At 41.2% G+C, this 20,254-nt stretch overlaps 1 long non-coding RNA gene across 3 annotated transcripts; it reads left to right on the top strand.

Moving 5' to 3' along the window:
* The first annotated feature begins 35 nt into the window (after positions 1-35).
* On the top strand, positions 36-20,197 carry LOC106581196 (uncharacterized). Of its 3 annotated transcripts, none has more exons than XR_006760995.1 (4): positions 36-233; positions 17,925-18,042; positions 18,678-18,773; positions 18,937-20,197. It is a non-coding gene; the product is annotated as an uncharacterized lncRNA (long non-coding RNA). The 3 variants fall into 3 exon arrangements; XR_006760994.1 differs by lacking the exon at positions 36-233 and adding an exon at positions 5,235-5,618; XR_006760993.1 differs by lacking the exon at positions 36-233 and adding an exon at positions 16,567-16,829.
* The last annotated feature ends 57 nt before the right edge of the window (positions 20,198-20,254 follow it).

Consider the following 20,254-nt stretch of genomic DNA (forward strand, 5'->3'; position numbering starts at 1 on the left):
GGAACAAACGTCTTTCTTTGTCTAGAATGGAAAGGTTTGCAAAACTCGCACGCAATCCGCTCTCTCTCAGCAGCATGTCTGAGCAAACTGGGTTTAATTAATGTTCTTTCAGAGGTTGAAATCTACTACCGATGGAGGATGGAGAGTTGAGGTTGAGATCATGTCAGAGGGTGCACTACTGTACCCAAGCCAAGCGTAAATGCTGGACTGGCACTGCATGGGGGCACGGGCAGGTAATCCATCTGTTAAAGTACCTAGCAATATCATGGAACTCATTTGACAAAAACGGACTATGCATTTTAAATATTGCCATCCATATACTGCTTTGGCAACATTTTTAGGTTTTATGGACTATTCAATATTTCACCCAATTGGCTAGGTCTGCATGTGCAATCACTAGTCCAGACAAAAATCGGCGGTGAGTTCTAATCAGGCCACTGTTTTGTCACAAGGCAGGACTTACAATGAGCTTTCAGTTAGAGGCGTAGGTATTTTGTATTCTCCGCAAATACACTTGATTCGTATTGTTAGAAGGCGGAGAGAAATTATGCAAAATCACCCGAGGCAACATTCGACTAAACTAAAAGCCCTTGGGTTAATTGAATGTTCATTACTACAAGGATAAAGTGGGTGGAAAACAATAATTATTCTGTGCTCCAGATATTGTAGTTGAAATAGCTTGTTTCCATTGGTGTTACATTTTGACATTGATAAAAAGTCTGCCTATATGCTGGTAATCCCTTTGGATAGCCTTGGGGCCCTTCCATAGCCTATACAACACAGCCTTTGTAAACCCTTTTCATAGGCAAATAGTTACAGTTTGTATTATCAGAATGATAGTTTTAATGGAAAGTGACAATAATACATTTATAAAATGAAATTATTCACACTAATACGCACACATTGAATTACAAAACGCTCACACTGTTATGCACAAACAAATGAGAGACGATTAAACAATCTGCTGACAACAATAATTGATTTCTCCAGATCCTTCTATTAAATATAATTTTATTAAATGGAAGGTTCTGTCGATTTCTCTGTTCTTACTATGGTGTCACAGAGTAGGCAAACAACTAAGCAGGCGTAGAGCCACTTCACCTCCACCTGTTGGCTGTGTAGTATCACCTAGAATTAGGAATGACTCAAATGGACATGAACCTTCTTATGATGGTATAAAGGTCAGCCAATTTGGTCAGGGAGTTGGTCAACCATGGTTTGCCAGTACTGTGATAAAATATTGTGTAATATCCTGAATTTGAAGAATTGATCTGCACTGTATGTTGGTTAGCTAGCCAGTTTTAGAGGAATGATTCCATACATTTTTCAAATTAACTGCCAATATGCCAACATTCCATAAAAAAATGCAGTCAATCCACAGCCATATACGGGCTCAAATCAGTTGATAGGACTTAGACGAGTTGTAAGTGCAACAAGTAGGTGATATTTTATCATACAGAATAAATGAATTTGATTTGATTATAATAGCACTCAAAGCATTCCAATATATTTTTTAGACATTTCTGGCCTGTTCACATTTATTATAAAGGCTATTTATACAGACAATTTGTATAAAACCCATATATTAGGTGCAAAAACTCGATTTACCCAGTAGCGGCCCACTTTTTGGAAGCAAACCACTCGATTTCGTCCCTACGTTATATCGGCATCGAACATGTCACCCTCCCTAGGAGAGGGGGTGACGTCGACAATTTATTGTTAAAACGAGAGGCTTCCTGGATCTTTCATTTAAAGACTCTTGCTCCCTTCGGTCTCAACATAGACTTTGATCTGAAGCCATTCTCGTGATTTTGCTATTGTAAATGTTTGTATGCCCATGTAGCCAAATTGTATCTATCAATCAAATGTATCAATCAAATGTACTTATAAAGCCCTTCTTACATCAGCTGATGTCACAAAGTGCTGTACAGAAACCCAGCCTAAAACCCCAAACAACAAGCAATACAGGTGTAGAAGCACGGTGGCTAGGAAAAACTCCCTAGAAAGGCCAGAACCTAGGAAGAAACCTAGAGAGGAACCAGGCTATGAGGGGTGGCCAGTCCTCTTCTGGCTGTACCAGGTGGAGATTATTACAGAACATGGTCAAGATGTTCAAATGTTCATAGATGACCAGCAGGGTCAAATAATAATAATCACAGTGGTTGTCGAGGGTGCAAAAGGTCAGCACCTCAGGAGTAAATGTCAGTTGGCTTGTCATAGCCGATCATTCAGAGTGTCTCTAGAGAGTTGAAAACAGCAGGTCTGGGACAGGTAGCACGTCTGGTGAACAGGTCAGGGTTCCATAGCCGCAGGCAGAACAGTTGAAACTGGAGCAGCAGCACGACCAGGCGGAGGAGCAAGGAGTCATCAGGCCAGGTAGTCCTGAGGCATGGTCCTAGGGTTCAGGTCCTTCGAGAGAGAGAAAGAACAAAAGAAAGAGAGAAAGATAGAAAAAGAGAGAATTAGAGAGAGCATACTTAAATTCACACAGGACACCAGATAAGACAGGAGAAATACTCAGATATAACAGACTGACCCTAGCCCCCCGACACAAACTACTGCAGCATAAATACTGGAGGCTGAGACAGAAGGGGTCGGGAGACACTGTGGCCCCTTCCGAACAGGCAGGATATAACCCCCCCCCCCCCCCCCCCACTTTGCCAAAGCACAGCCCCCACACCACTAGAGGGATATCTTCAAACACCAACTTACCATCCTTAGACAAGGCCGAGTATAGCCCACAAAGATCTCCCCCACTGCACAACCCAAGGGTTGGCGCCAACCCTCACGTCATGATCATATGCTATCCATTCATGTTTTTGGTATGTTATTTTTACATCTGAGAATTAACCAATGCTATCAGGCCACACCCGGCTGTGATTACAGACACCTGTGTGTGTCCTTTGACACTATATAAACTAGTCACCCCGCAGTGTCAGTCATTATAGCCTGATGAAGACAGCTTGTCTGTCGAAACGTTGGTTATTAGGTTATTAAATTATTGCATCTAAGCTCCTAGAGTGTGCACTCTCCTTTAATGTTTCAAGTGATCTACCCCGCTAGCCAGCACCTCGCCTAAATTGGTGTGTGTTTCTTTTGCCTCTAGATTAATCTGTTACCCAGTAAACAGCACCCTACCGACAAAAAGCTCTTAAACGATGCCGAAAGATTTTTTGTTTTCTTCCTGACACTGGTCAAAGACCCAAACAAGATTACTTTGAATATAGCCAAAGCGAACGTAATAAGATAATATAGGAGTCCCTTTTTGATATTCCGGGGGTAATTATGATCTCTCGAAAGAACTGTTAAATGTATCTAAGAGCCAGAGGAGAATGTATCTACATATAGTCAATCTTAGTGATTATGTGGGTCAAGGCATTATTCCACGGGGACTCAGGTGGCAAAAAGAGCCATCACTGGGACAGCGCACAGATGATTTCTGGGAGCGCTGGTGTGCCATCCTCATCAAATGCTCGATTGATTTAATGACATTAATTGTTGACCAGTTGAAAAAAAAAATATTGAAATGGACTGGCATATTCAATGAACTTATAAACTAACCAAGCGCTCCAGGACAAGTTGTCTAAAGAAATAAAGGAACTTAAAATAAAGAAATTCAACCAAAACAAAAAAGACAAGGCCGAAGACAAAGTCTACTTCTGGAGAAACCCTGATAAAAGAGGTCCCCCTCTCCATGACAAACGCAGGAGGGAGGCCGCTTACGTTCTATCCACCCCGACTGACCAACTCTCTACAACCAGCGCCTCATCTGCTTCCAGTGCCAGTTTTTTTTATCCAACGAGAGACTGGGCCGACGGAAGCGCAGAGGTGGCCGCGGACATGCGCACCGACGAGATGCCGCACCCGACGGGGTAAGAAGAAACAACTACCAGAGGCAGAGAGGGCCGTTCACACGGTCCCAGACCCCACGGGTCTGAGTGTCTTCAATTTATCTAGGGTGACCATATTTTAGTTTTCAAAAAAGGGGACAGTGGGAGCGGGAGGCAGACGGACACAGTGGGCGGTAAATACAAATGCGTTCACAACCATGCAACTATGTTATTAATATAAACATTAATACATAAAGTAATACATCCTTTCCATTCAACTGTTGGCCCTATAGAATAATAACAACAAAAAAATTAAATAGTTTAGCTTTTAACACCTTTCTTTTCATGGCTATAGGTTAAAATTAAATTAAAAAAAAAAAACTGTTATAAAAAAATCCACTATTTCAGTCAAAAATAATGTCAGTCCTCCTGATGCTCTCTGGTATACTTTCCCGAAGATCGCATCTTTCCCAACAGTCCTTGATTACCAATCAAGTAGGCATGAAAGTCTTTGCAAGACATGTTTTTAAAGTTGTATTGTGTACACAGAAGCCCCTTCAGTGACTCAACAGACAAGTGATTCCTTTCCTTTGTCCACTAGCTTTGCATCAGTGAAAAAACTCTCTCTACATTTGCATTGTGAAAAGGAATAGCAAAGAAAAACTGTGCAATCTTCAGTAGCTCTGAATGAAAATCTATGCTTTTGGACCTTTCAAAATATTTGGTCCACTTCTTGTGTGCTTGCAGATTACTGAACTCTCCATCACTGTTACACCTTTATGTGGATTTCTTCAGGTTGGTGACCTGATTAAAGCACTTTGCATCATCAATTGGCACCCCCTTTTCTCCCAGGTGTTTTATACAGGCTTCTATGTCATTCCAGTCAGGTGTCTCACTCAGATCCATCCACATGAAAGAGGAGAACTCCTCCATGGGTGCCATCCATTTCTCCAGATACTCCAGGCATGAACTGTACAGACCCTGTACTTGAGCACTGAAATGGTCACAATTCTTACCAAGTCCATTCTTGTGCTTTTGTGCCAATAGTTCCTTAACTTTAAGGGACATGAAGTTATTGGTCTTGCGTTCAAGAAGCATGGTGTGGACTTTGTTCAAAAGGTTCTTCACTTCCACAATTGAATTACTCTCCCTTTCCATCTCCTGAATGTGTGAATGAAACAGAGGTAAATTTCACTGAACTCATCTTCAAAAAACTTATTGATCAAGGAGGGTGTTTTTTCCTGTGACAAAAAGAATGCTTTCAAGGCTGGAAACATCTGTAGCAGCCTCTCAATACCTGGGAATAATGACAGCCATCGCGTCTTGCTGTGAGAAAGGAGACTTCTGTATTCAACATCAACAAATTCACAGTACTCCTTCAGATCCTCTGTGCGCACAGTGTAGATGTGAAAGTATTGACATATTTTGAAGATGATGTTCTCAATATCGACATCTAGTGTGTCTGCCCCGTAATGAACACAATTGTTCAAGACGTGTGCTGGGCATCCCACACCGATTCAAGACTTCCTTCTTCATCACGCCGGATTCCCCCGAACATTGTATTGCAGTTGTCACCTGTAAATGCAATACATTTGGAAAAAATCCCATTATTTTCCAGTGTTTCTTTGATGTATTGCGCGATCGTATCAGCTGTCTCATTTGGAGTGTTTTTAACTTCGACTAATTTACTTTGCATGCCACCATTCTTCCAATCAAAATACTGAATAAGCAGAGGGACTATTTTCACAGCACCGTGATTGCTCCCATCAGTAGAAACACCACAGTAAGGTATGTCTTCTAGTGCTTTCTGAGCTATGTCGACAGAATCTGGTGCTATCACAGCGTTAACAATTGCTTCGGTCTTAGTACGAGCGCTTGAAAATTTTCGCGCAGTCTCGGAATCAGGAAAGCCTTTTTTAACAAGGCAGACGTGCAGTCCATTGATCTGTAGCTATTGTGATGCTTCGTGTTGTGGAATGCAAAAACTCCCTCCGCAGCAGTAACAGCATCTTCTGTTTTACATGCTCTCACAAAATAGTCAGTTAATTTACCTGACGAACTCTCTCCTTTAGCTGCAATTTTGTGTTTTGTGGAGCTTATGTGGGCTTCTAGGTCGCTAGCACCTTTATTTGACACTGACACGTACGTGCCAGCTTTGCAGGTCATGCATTCTGCTTCACACGGATCCCGGCCAAGACGAAAACACGGGAATTTTCTCTGTAAATCGTCTGTGAATTTACATTTGCGTTTGGGCATTTTTACGCTGTTCTGGAGCCATGTGCCACTGTTGACAAGCAAGCTGCTGCACTGTCTCTTGGCTGTTGCCATGGTGAGGGTAATGATTGAGATGCAGTTTGACCAATGTTTGCGTAGGCCTACATGACCCACCAATGGTGGCGTGTGAGAAGGCGGGACCTAAAGAGAAAGGTCAAAGCAACGCAAAACCCCAAAAACGCACACAATGAATGGCGACTGTAGAAAGCAAAAACCGAATCCCGGATATTTTGGGCCATTTAGAAATCCCGGCCGGACGCATTTGTTTTGGTCCAAAAAGAGGACATGTCCGGGAAAAAGAGGACGTATGGTCACCCTAATTTATCAAGCAAGATATTGAGCCCTGACCACATCTTGCTTAATAGAGGGTTATATTTTGTGCCTACAACTCAGTGCAACGATTTCGATGTTAAGGTAGACATGTTTAAGTTTTTTGTTTGTTTTAGAAACATCCGTTTAAGGGAATACTTTAGCCCCCCTAATCGTGATATTTCCATTGAACATGTAGGTTGCTCACCTGCACATACTCCGACTCCTTTTAGAAGTAAGAGTTATTTTGTACCTCCATCCAATCGCAATCACTATATTGAGACATATTGCAGACTCGTTGAAAAAGAGACCGTTCATCTCCTTAAGAACAAACAGGAGTACATATCTTTCCATAATTTACCTAAGGCTTGTTTTTAAATCCGATACGTCAGTCCTTACTCGCCCTACTGATAAGGGTGGGTCGGTTCTGCTCATGGATAGGACTGTTTAAGTAAATTAGTGTCATAGACAACTGTTTGACAACACCTTTTACAAGAAACTCAGATGTGACCCCACTGACCAATTTCAGAACACTCTCTTTACTGTCCTAGATGGGTATTTAAGTTCTGGTCAGATAACCAAAAAAGAACACGACTTTTTGGCTATTCAACACCCTAAAATTGCTACTTTTTATACTTTGCCGAAATTACACAAGAATGTTACAAAATCTCCAGGGCGCCCTATTGTAGCGGGCATTGATGCAGTAACTGCCCCTCTCGACTTTTGTTTACTTATTTATTAGACCACTCGCAGAACAGCGCCCTCTTGTAAAGGACACCAGCAGTATGATCTCTTATCGAATCTCTTGATCCTCTCCCTGATAATACTTTGTTAGTTACTTTGATGTTGAGTCGTTATACACGAATATTCCATACGAGGGCGGTATTGAAGCTATGGAACATTTTCTTCTGCACGCGACCCTAATGGACTACTTTCCAGTGCATGCATTATAACATTGGCTGAAATAGTACTCTCACACACAACTACTTCATGTTTCTAAATGATTTCTTTATTCAGACGAAGGGTACTGCTATGGAACCCCCCATGGCTTATAACTATACTAATTTGTATGTGGGTTACATGGAGAAACAGTCAATGTTCAATTCTCTCAAATGTTTTCTTGCCTAACATCATTATTTGGAAAAGGTATATTGATTATATTTTTGTTCTATGGAGAGGTGATGCAAAACAGATCCAGGCATTCCATGCTTTTCTTAACTCTTGTCCTGAGCATTTGAGATTTACTTTGCAATCTGACACTTCAAATCAGTTTCCTTGATCTTCTGTGAGGATAATGTTCTATACACTGATCTTTACAGGAAACCTACTGATCGTAATAGTTTGTTGAGGGCTGATAGTTGTCACCCGCTTCCCTTGAAAAACAGTTTGCCATACAGCCAATTCTGTCGAATCCAAAAAAAGAATGCAAAAAACAATCAGATTTCGACAGAAATATGGCTGAGACGCAAAGAAAATTCAAGGAGAGGGGGTACAAAGATGGTCAGATTAATACTGCCATTGAGAAAATTCAAAACAAACCGATACATTTTTCAAGGACAGTCTCGCAAAAAGAAGCATTCTTGCGTTCTAAACTACGCGCTATTCAAAGTGCTATGAACAAATTAAGGGAATCATTCAAACATTGGCACATTCTAAACTCCGATGACAGTATCGGTGTTTTCGGACGCTCCCTTGATCGTGTTCTCGTGGGGCAGAAATCTCTGAGATCAATTGGTAACTGATTTTACCACCCTGTACAACGTCTATTTGCGCTTATAAATGTAGATCCTTTAAACACCCCAGAACAGGGAAACATATTCCAATCAAAGGTGTTATCACGTGCTCCACTAAGTCAGTTATTTATCTTATAACTTGTCCTTGTGGTAAAAATGATGAGGGTAAAACAAAGCGCAAATTAAAAGTACGAATCTCGGAGCATCGTAGACGATATCAGGCCACACCCGGCCATGATTAGACACCTGTGTGTGTCCTTTGACACTATATAAACTAGTCACCCCGCAGTGTCAGTCATTATAGCCTGATGAAGACAGCTTCTCTGTCAAAACGTTGGTTATTAGGTTATTAAATGATTGCATCTGAGCTCCAAGAGTGTGCACTCTCCTTTAATTTTTCAAGTCTTCAACGCCTAAATATAAAACCCATATAAACGGTATTTATTTAAAATATTTTAGGGTGACAATAATGCTATTACACAATTTGTGATATATCACACCGCTTAACAAATTTAACAAAATAGGCTACATCCCACAATAAATGTTTAACTGTTAGTGAGGTTTATATGTTGTAAAATGACAAGGGGGACTTGTTAATTAGAATTTTGTTTTATTATTTAAATGAATTACATCATTAAAGTCACTAGTGTGTCCCGAAATTGATGGTCTTATTGATTACTGTTCTCCTGGCAGCAGGATCACAGATTCGTCACTACAAAGACACGCTAAACTAGGGGGGAAATCAATGTTTATTTTGTTTTGCACTCTAGTGCAGTATAATCGTTTTTTTTTACTGCATTGCAACCACCTTAAAATATTGTATTTATATTTCTTTAGAAAGTTCACTGTTATACTGTGATGATTATCAAGATCAGCAAAGGCATTTTCTGTACAGTTTAAAATGCATTACGAGTCTACTGTATTCTTCAAGCTTAAAACCTTAACTTCTTTCAACTAAGTAATTTCTGATAACTAATGTAAAACAGTCTCACACGCCATTGTGACAAAGCTTATTCACATTGCGCTCTAATAAGACTGCTCTAGAAAACAAGCACACAAACACCACAACTATTACCATCTGACTGTTTTCTAAAATGGGGGCATTGATGAGAAAAGTCATAGTTTAGTGTCACATCCACCACAGCAACCCCATGCATTGCCAGATACTATAATGCCAGGTATTTCTGAATTGGAAGTAGTGTATCCTCTAATTCTCTTTCATACTGGCTTATTATTCAGTGCCCCATGAAATAACACCATATATAGATTTTACAGACCCTACGGAGTACACCCAACCTTCCTTTTACATTGGCACAAAAACATTTTTTTTCACTATAAGCCAGTATGTATTTTATATACAGAGATTTGCATTGTGGCCTATGGGATTGGTATTTTAAAAGGCCAGAAGCATTCTGTATTATTCAGTGCCCAATTAAGCCACATTTCTTCAGCCTCCTGAGGTTGAAGAGGCGCTGCTGTGCCTTCTTCATCACGCTCTGTGTGAATGCACCATTTCAGGTTGTCAGTGATATGCACGCTGAGGAACTTGAAGCTTTTGACCCTCTACAGTGGGGCCCTGTCGATGTGGATGGGGCGTGATCTCTCTGCTGTCTCCTGTAGTCCACGACAGCTCCTTTTTGTTGATGTTGAGGGAGAGGTTATTTTCATGGCACCACTCCATCTGGGTTCTCACCTCCTCCCTGTAGGATGTCTCATCGTTGTTGATAATCAGGCCTACCCCTGTTGTGTCGTCAGCAAATTTGATGATTGAGTTGGAAACGTGTGTGGCCACGCAGTTATGGGTGAATAGGGAGTACAGGAGGGGGTTAAGCACGCACCCCTGTGGGGCCCCCTTGTTGAGGATCAGCGTGGCAGAAGTGTTGCCTACCTTCACCGGCCCGTCAGGAAGTTCAGCACCCAGTTAGACAGGGAGGGGTCTAGACCCAGGACCCTGAGCTTATTGATGAACTTGGAGGGCTCTATGGTGTGGAAGGCTGAGCTATAGTCGATGAACAGCATTCTTACATAGGTATTTCTGTTGTCCAGGTGGGATCGGGCAGTGTGCAGCACAATGGCGATTGCGTTGTTTGTGAATCTGTTGGGACGATATGCAAATTGTATTGGGTCTAGGGTGCCGGGTAAGGTGGAGATGACATGGTCCTTACCTAGCCTCTCAAAGCACTTCATGATGACAAAAGTGAGTACTACAGGGCGATAGTCATTTAGTTCAGTTACCTTAGCTTTCTTGGGTACAGGAACAATGGTGGACATCTTGAAGCAAGTGGGACCAACAGGCTGGGATATGGAAAGATTGAATACAGTTGAAGTTGGAGATTTACATACACTTAGTTTGGAGTCATTAAAACTTGTTTTTCAACCACTCCACAAATTTCTTGATAATTAGGGATAGGCATCCCGCTAGCGGGACAACATCCGGTAAAACTAGAGGGAGCACAATTCGAATAAATAATCATACAAATTATGGATATCAAACATTTAGGCACATATAAGAATATAAGTGGAAAATTCCAGAAAATGATTTCATGGCTTTAGAAGCTTCTGATAGGCTAATTGACATAATTTGAGTCAATTGCAGGTGTACCGGTGGCTGTATTTCAAGGCCTACCTTCAAACATCTGTGCATCTTTGCTTGACATCATGGGAAAATCAAAAGAAATCAGCCAAGACCTCAGAAAGAAATTGTAGACCTCCACAAGTCTGGTTCATCCTTGGGAGCAATTTCCAAACGCCTGAAGGTACCATGTTCATCTGTACAAGCAATAGTACGCAAGTATAAACACCATGGGACCACGCAGCCATCATACCGCTCAGGAAGGAGACGCGTTCTGTCTCCTAGAGATGAACGTGCTTTGGTGCGAAAAGTTAAAATCAATCCCAGAACAACAGCAAAGGACCTTGTGAAGATGTTGGAGGAAACCGGTACAAAAGTATCTATAGCCACAGTAAAACAAGTACTATATCGACATAACCTGAAAGGCCGCTCAGCAAGGAAGAAGCCACTGCTCCAAAATCGCCATAAAAAAGCCAGACTATGGTTTGCAACTGCACATGGGGACAAAGATCGTACTTTTTGGAGAAATGTCCTCTGGTCTGATGAAACAAAAATAGAACTGTTTGGCCATAATGACCATCATTATGTTTGGAGGAAAAGGGGGGAGGCTTGCAAGCCAAAGAACACCATCCCAACCGTGAAGCACGGGGTAGGCAGCATCATGTTGTGGGGGTGCTTTGCTGGAGAGACTGGTGCACTTCACAAAATAGATGGCATCATGAGGAAGAACAATTATGTGGATATATTGAAGCAACATCTCAAGACATCAGTCAGGTAGTTAAAACTTGGTCACAAATGGGTCTTCCAAATGGACAATGACCCCAAGCATACTTCCAAAGTTGTGGCAAAATGGCTTAAGGACAACAAAGTCTAGGTATTGGAGTGGCCATCACAAAGCACTGACCTCAATCTAATAGAAAATGTGTGGGCAGAACTGAAAAAGTGTGTGCAAGCAAGGAGGCCTACAAACCTGACTCAGTTACACCAGCTCTGTCAGGAGGAATGGGGCAAAATTCACCCAACTTATTGTGGGAAGCTTATGGAAGGCTACCTGAAACGTTTGACCCAAGTTAAACAATGTAAAGGCAATGCTACCAAATACTAATTGAGTGTATGTAAACTTCTGACCCACTGGGAATGTGATGAAAGAAATAAAAGCTGAAATAAATCATTATCTCTATTATTATTCTGACATTTCACATTCTTAAAATAGTGGTGATCCTAACTGACCTAAAACAGGGAATTTTGTGAAAAACTGAGTTTAAATGTATTTGGCTAAGGTGTACTTTACGGACGATGTATCCGTAAATACTCCAGCCAGCTGGTCTGCACATGCTTTGAGGACGTGGCTTGGGATGCCATCTGGTGAGGGTTATCATGTTTAAATTACGTACTCACGTCGGCCACGGAGAACGAGTGCTCGTAAGTGTCGGTGGCCGCGTCGGTGGCCGCGCCGCGTCGGTGGCCTGATGTTTTCTTTGCTCAATTAGTGTCGAATTTGGTTAACAAAAAATGTAATGGCTTATTTGCAAGGTGTGGCTTATTTGATCGAATAGAGATTTTGTAATGCTTAAGTTGTTACAAGTATACTGATATAAGTAGGACACGTGACATCCCGGCAACTTTGAGAAAAAAGACCTTATATCGGATAAGTGCCTGTTGTTCACATGCATACAGTGCCTTGCAAAAGTATTCACCCCCCTTGGCGTTTTTCCTATTTTGCTGCATTACAACCTGTAATTTAAATTGATTTTTATTTGGATTTCATGTAATAGACATACACAAAATAGTCCAAATTGGTGAAGTGAGATGAAGAAAAAAAAAAACTTGTTTCAAAAAAATTACAAAAATTAAAAAAGGTCAAACAGGTCAGGGACAAAGTTGTGGAGAAGTACAGATCAGGGTTGGGTTATAAAAAAATATCAGAAACTTTGAACATCACACGGAGCACCATTAAATCCAAAAATGGAAAGAGTATTGCACCACAACAAACCTGCCAAGAGAGGGCCGCCCACCAAAACTCATAGACCAGGCAAGGAGGGCATTAATCAGAGAGGCAACAAAGTGGCCAAAGATAACCCTGAAGGAGCTGCAAAGCTCCACAGCGGAGATTGGAGTATCTGTCCATAGGACCACTTTAAGCCATACACTCCACAGAGTTGGGCTTTACGGAAGAGCGGCCAGAAAAAAGCCATTGCTTAAAGAAAAAAATAAGCAAACACATTTGGTGTTCGCCAAAAGGCATGTGGGAGACTCCCCAAACATATGGAAGAAGGTACTCTGGTCAGATAAGACAAAAAAGTAGCTTTATGGCCATCAAGGAAAACGCTATGTCTGGCACAAACCCAACACCTCTCATTACCCCGAGAACATCATCCCCACAATGAAGCATGGTGGTGGCAGCATCATGCTGTGGGGATGTTTTTCATCGGCAGGGACTGGGAAACTGGTCAGAATTGAAGGAATGATGGATGGCGCTAAGTACAGGGAAATTCTTGAGGGAAACCTGTTTCAGTCTTCCAGAGATTTGAGACTGGGACGGAGGTTCACCTTCCAGCAGGACAATGACCTTAAGCATACTGCTAAAGCAACACTTGAGTGGTTTAAGGGGAAACATTTAAATGTCTTGGAAGAGCCTAGTCAAAGCCCAGACCTCAATCCAAATTGAGAATCTGTGGTATGACTTAAAGATTGCAGTACACCAGCAGGAACCCATCCAACTTGAAGGAGCTGGAGCAGTTTTGCCTTGAAGAATGGGCAAAAATCCCAGTGGCTAGATGTGCCAAGCTTATAGAGACATATCCCAAGAGACTTGCAGCTGTAATTGCTGCAAAAGGTGGCTCTACAAAGTATTGACTTTGGGGGGTTAATATTTATGCACACTCAAGTTAAATTGTTTGTCTTATTTCTTGTTTGTTTAACAATAAAAAATATTTTGCATCTTCAAAGTGGTAGGCATGTTGTGTAAATCAAATGATACAACCCCCTCCCCAAAATGTATTTTAATTCCAGGTTGTAAAGGCAACAAAATAGGATAAATGCCAAGGGGGTGAATACTTTCGCAAGCTGCTGTATCTTCCCTCTCATGGGCTAGAATGGTCTCACCTGATTTTGACTCCTCCCGACTGCCTTCGATTTTTTAAGACATTTATTTCCATTGTTAGAGCGGCCACATGAGTATATTGTCAATATAATGGATAATCTGTGTGCAAGGCAAACGCAGCGTTCCATTGGAAATTAATGTACTTCAGGTGTACCAAAACACAATGACGCTGTCGGTCTGATCGAGGCATCACCCTCTGAGTTTCGACAGCAACACTTGACAACGTAGGGCCCTCCGAGCGAGTTGAAGGAGAGGGTCTGGTTTGGGATCATAGCGATCGATAGAGGACTCATCTTTATATCTGTGTCATTATAGTGTCCGTGACCGCATCGGCAGCGCCATTGCGTCTAAAACCCATAGGAATCCCCACCCAGTTGAGTACTGTGATTACTTTAAAATGGCAGAAGCATGGTGGAAGCCCTCAATGGTGCTGCCCATGCCAAAATGGACTTTTGGCCACTAGAGGCCTCTATCATTCTCTACGTTTGAGATTCACCAGGTATTTGTGTGCAGTACATCATCACAGACTCCACCACACCACAGCATTGTAAGTCTATTTCATTTGTAATGGTTAAAGCTTTTTGTTGTAATTGTTAACTTGTAAAAACATAGCAATAGAACTTAATTTATCAGAAAGTCAATTGAAAATCAATGAAATACATTGCATAATTTAGATTTTGTTTTATCATTTAAACAGCAAACTTTCAAATATTTTGGCCCTATTTAGAGTCATCTTCTGTGCTATTTGAGCGGAATACACTTCATATTATTGCAATAACGATTCGATTTTCATTTTAACCAATAATATTAACCTTTGCTCCAATTGTGTGTTTAATTTACATGTGAATTTTGATTTTGCGATCAAAAAGGTTTCTTGACATTACTCAAATTATTTGAAATATTGCAATAACAATATCAGGGTCTAGCAGGATGAACACTTTGGCTGTTCCAACAGACAGGGGGAAAGGCTGGTACCTTTCCCTAATGGCACCAAACACCAAAGGACCAAAGTTTGCCTGGTTGGACCCATCAAGACTTTACTGTAATTCCTAGGAACTAGTGATACACCTTTAGTTACCATCCTGTTTCTTTTTTATCCTGATCAGTCTTTGTTAATTTCAAGCATACCCATACCATGATGCAGCCACCACCATGCTTGAAAATAAGGAGGCAGTTACTCAGTGATGTGTTGTGTTTGCCACAAACATAGGTTTTGCATTTAGGCCAAAAAGTGTATTCCTTTGCCATGTTTTTTTTTTTTCAATATTACTTTAGTGCCTTATTGCATATGCACAGGATGTATGTTTTAGAATTGTTTTATTCTGTATATTTGTATTTATGTCTTTATTGTGGAGTCACTACAATGTTGTTTATCTATCCTAATTTTTCTCCCATCACAGCCATTGAACTCTATAATTGTTTTTAAATCACCAATGGCCTCATGGTGACATCCCTGAGCATTTTTCCTTCCTGTCCGGCAGCTCAGTTCAGAAGGACGACTGTATCTTTGATGTGTCTGGGTGGTTTAATACATCATCCAAAGCATATTTATTAACTTCACCATGCTTAAAGAGATATTCAATGTCTGATTTATTATTGTTACCCGTCTACCAAGCACTGACCTTCTTTATTAGGCTTTTGAAAAGCACCCTGGTTTTTGTAGTTGAATCTGTGCTTGAAATTCAACACTTGACTGAGGGACCTTACAGATGGATGTATGGGGGACAGAGGAAAGGGTAGTCATTAAACAAATCATGTCAACTCCTATTATTTCACACAAAGTGAATCCATGTAACTTATGTGATTTGTTAAGCCAAATGTTGATCCTGAACTAATTTAGGCTTGACTAAAAAAAGGGGGGTAAACACATATGCAACGACTATACACTCACTGGCCAGTACATTAGGTACACCTATATAGTACCAGGTCGGACCCCCCTTTGCCTCCAAAACAGCCCGAATTCATGGATTCTACAAGGTGTCGGAAACGTTTGTTGCTCAATTGGTATAAAGGGACCTAACGTGTGCTAGGAAAACATTCCCCACACCAGTACACCACCACCAGCTTGTACCAGACAGGATGGGTCCATGGACTCATGCTGTTTATGCCAAATCCTGACTCTGGCATTAGCATGATGCAACAGGAACTGGGATTCGTCGGACCAGGCAATGTTTTTCCACTCCTCACATTGTTAAGTGTTGGTGATCGCGTGGCCACTGGAGCCTTCCTTTTAGATGATAGGAGTGGAACCCGGTGTGGTTGTCTACTGCGATAGCCCATCCGTGACAAGGATCGATGAGTTGTGTGTTTCGAGATTCTGTTCTGCACGCCACTGTTGTACTGAGCCCACCTTTGTGGCTCACCTGTTAACTTACACGATTCTTGCCATTCTCCTTCGATCTCTCTCATCAACAAGCTGTTTTTTGCCCATAAGACAGCCGCTGACTGGATGTTGTTTGTTGCACTATTCTCTGTAAACCCTACACTGTCGTGCGTGAAAAGGCCAGGAGGGCGGCCATTTCTGAGATACTGGATCCGGCGTGCCTGGCACCGACGATCATACCACGCTCAAAGTCACTTACATACTGACCAGACCGGACACGTCGCGTGCGCGAGCGTCGCAAAATAAATGTAGAAATCCATGTTATTCAATTATTGCACCCACACTGCTCGCGCGCGCAAACGAGCGTCTGCGTTGCCAAGGGCTAAAATAGAACTCCTTTCTATTTCTGACGCAGATCGCGTTGAAAGTCCTGCCTCTCCCATCTCCTCATTGGTTTATAGAAGCAGGTACCCACGTGCCATCTCCTCATTGTTTATACCCACATATGGGTGATTAAAAGACCAACTGTTTTGCCGGTCGTTGTGGTAATACTATGAAAGTTTAGATGCCAATCACCATATAAGTTCAAAGATGAAAAAGCCTGGGAGGAGAGATGACTAGAAACGATTCGGTTGACCGTTTTGTGTTGATTAATTGTCGGAGTAGAGGACCTTGTGCATTTCAGGTAAAATAACAACTCAATATTTATATCCCAGGACAAATTAGCTAGCAAGTTCAAGCTAACTAGCTAAATTGCCATACATGTTTAATGCTTTTTGACCTGTCCCCAAATTAATGTCATTGGTTCAGAGTTTGTTTTGATATTTTAACCTGCGTGTAGTGATCGCGTTTGGTGTAGGAGGGACAAAATAAATTTATGCACGTGGGCAGCCGGTTTGGGTTGACATTAATTTGGAACAGGTCGAAAAGCATTAAACATGGATGGTGTACCTAATAAACTGACTAGCGAGTGTATTTTTTTACATTTTTTAAAATTAATTTGTAAAGATCAAGATCAAGTATTTTGTGTAGATCAATGACAAATCACAATTAAATATATTTCAATCCCACTTTGTAACGGAAACAAAATGTGAAGAAATACAAGGGGGTGAATACTAACTATAACTAATTTCCAATGCAGTGTGTAGAATTTTGATTTTTCCCAGTGCATATACTGTAAAGATACTTTAAGGAAACCAATAGCAGGTCAATCTGGTTCATTCTGTATCTAATCCAGGCACTGTCAGATTGTGTGAAGGACCTTCTCTGTCCATTCCAGAATGAGGCCATTGACCTGGTCGCGGGTATAGATGCAATGGGATTCATCAATAATGTTTCAGGAAAACATACGATCTCAACGAATATGCTCATGTGTTGTTGCTGAAGTGTGGCTGCATGCGATTTACTGCATACTAATTTTATTTCACATCCAGCAAGCTCCACTGAAAGGGCAGGAAATCTAACCACTCTGAATTATACTTAATTTAGGGGTAGTACACATTTAGGTCCTGCTTGGGGAATTGCCACAATGACACGCTTTAAGAGTAAAATATCACACCATGCAACACAAAACAAAAGCCGTGCAAAATCAATCATACTATGTGTAAAAGGGATCTGTATGGCTTGATCTACATGGAATGCTGCTGTCACTACAATCGGGTTTATAAGTCTTCTGAGAGAAAATATTGATTGGTGAAATTAACTCTCACAATCTCATCAATACAACAACAGTCTATCTGTGCTGTTTCTAAGGTGTCATTTTTATCTTGGTGGTTTTCAGAATCGTCTGTGGCCACAACCCTTGGAAAGGGCTTTCTGAAAGCAGAACACCTGTGCATACAAATCCAGAGCAAAGAGTACAGTGACTACTCAAGCAGAGAGAAGATGGAGGTTCACCTGTATGTGTTAAGGCCAGCTGAGTCACCATCACACTGACACGATTGCTTTCCTTGGTGAATAAGTCACCATTCAGAGTCTATGGCTAATGAAGGTCTATCACTCATCTAATGTTTCAAGAGTCCTGCCTTGTTTGTTAAATCCAGAGGTGAAGGATAAAGAGACAGACTCATTAACATGAATGTAGCAAGACAACATACAGTGTGATAGACCAGCTCAATGAACCCACAAGCTAAGAGGCAGTATGGCCTGTTTTGGCTGACTGTTTGTATTTGTTTCAATGAATGCAAGCATGGCCTCATTTCCTGACATAACCACTACAACACATAATCTAGTGTTGGTGCAGGAACCAAGGGCCCTAGTCTGTAGCAAAGAGTTTGTATAGCCACTGAACACCTTTGTATTTAAGTAAACATTTCCCCTTCAAGGAGATTCTCTGAATGTGTTTTGTCCTGTAACTCAGTAGGACTGCCGGTGTGCATACTGTGAGTTAAGAGTATGAATATAAATACAGTGGACATCCCAAATAGCACCCTATTCCATTATTTTGACCAGTGCCCATAGGGCAAGTAATGCACTATGTAGGGAATAGGGTACCATTTGGGACGTATCCACAACCACTAGTTGTGTGCTGCAGGGCTCCAGGTACTGATAGTGGACCAGTGGATAGAGACCGGCGGAACCATGAAGGCTGCTATCAAACTGGTGGAGCGGCAGGGAGCTACTGTTGTAGGTCAGTGTGTAATCACAGTGCCAGACAATGTCTCATTGTAGGTAGGCTAGATTTAATCTGTTGTATCAATGAAAAGTGCTAAAAATATATACTTTAATCACAACTGTATATGTAAAGTTTTCTATGTGAATTATAATCAACTAAAAGTAATGCATATTTGCAGGTGTTGCTGCTGTGGCCATTGAGAACAGCGAGGGAGGGAAGTGGATCAAGGAGAAATACAAGCTCTCACTGCATCCCGGAGGAACTACAGATTCAAATTAACAAACAATATCTCGACTCCTTCCAAGAGCTTTGCCAGTTAAATGCTCAAACTCAATGTCATGCAGTTCCGAGCAGGGTAGGCAATCTCTAACTGTGCTGACCAGGATTCTGTTACTCTAGTATGGTGCTTTGTCCAAGAAGTCACTAAGATCATGTATTGCCTTGGAGTGGTGAATGCATTCAATTATTTTGGCTTCTATACAAGCATATTGTGTATATATAGTACCTAGTGAAAGTCTAAACAAATTCAATATAAAAATGGATTAACATTTTTTATTCTACAGATCCACATATTCAAAGTGAAAGAAATTACAGCTGTGAATCATTTTGAATAATATTCTACCAACTTTGTACAACTCTTAGGGCAACATACACGCCAGTTTATTAGGTACACTACCCTGTTCACAAAAATGGTGTAGTCCTACAGATAGTGAGTCACGTGGCCATGGCTTGCTATATAAAGCAGGCAGACAGGCATTCAGTTACTGTTAGATTGAAAGTTAGAATGGGCACAATGAGTGACCTAAGCGACTTTGAGCGTAGCATGATTGTCGGTGCCAGGCGGGCCGGTTCCAGTATCTCAGAAACGACAGGCCTCTTGGGCTTTTCGTGTACAACAGTGTCTAGACTTTACCGAGAATGGTGCGAAAAAAATTATAAAAAAAACAATTGTGACAGTCCTGTGGGCGAAAACAGCTTGTTGATGAGAGGTCAAAGAAGAAACTACAGGTTTGTGGTGGCAGCATCATGTTATGGGTATGCTTGTCACCAGCAGGGACTGGGGATAGGAGGAAAATAAAAATGTATGGAGCATAACCCAGGTAAAAAGTTATAGGAAATCCCACCTCAGTCTTCTGAAAACCTAACCCTGGGATAGATGTCTTAAATTCAACAACAATTACATCTTTGGCATTACAATTTGGGTATCAGAATGGCTTTCCAGGTGCTGAGTGTTCCTAAATAGTCCATCAATGATTCCCAACCAAATGTACTGAGCTTGAGCAATTTTGACAAAAACAATGGATATACAGTATGTTGCCCTAAGAGTTGTGTAAGGTTGATAGAATCTTATTAAAAATGATTCACAGGTGCTTCCATCAAGTATTAACTCTGGGGTGTGAAGACATACAGTATGCAATCAATGCATCCTCATTTTGTATTCCTTAGTAATTTAATATATATATATATATATATATATATATATATATATATATATA

This window comes from Salmo salar, chromosome ssa20 (assembly GCF_905237065.1).
Source record: "Salmo salar chromosome ssa20, Ssal_v3.1, whole genome shotgun sequence".
In the NCBI taxonomy this organism is placed as follows: domain Eukaryota; kingdom Metazoa; phylum Chordata; class Actinopteri; order Salmoniformes; family Salmonidae; genus Salmo; species Salmo salar.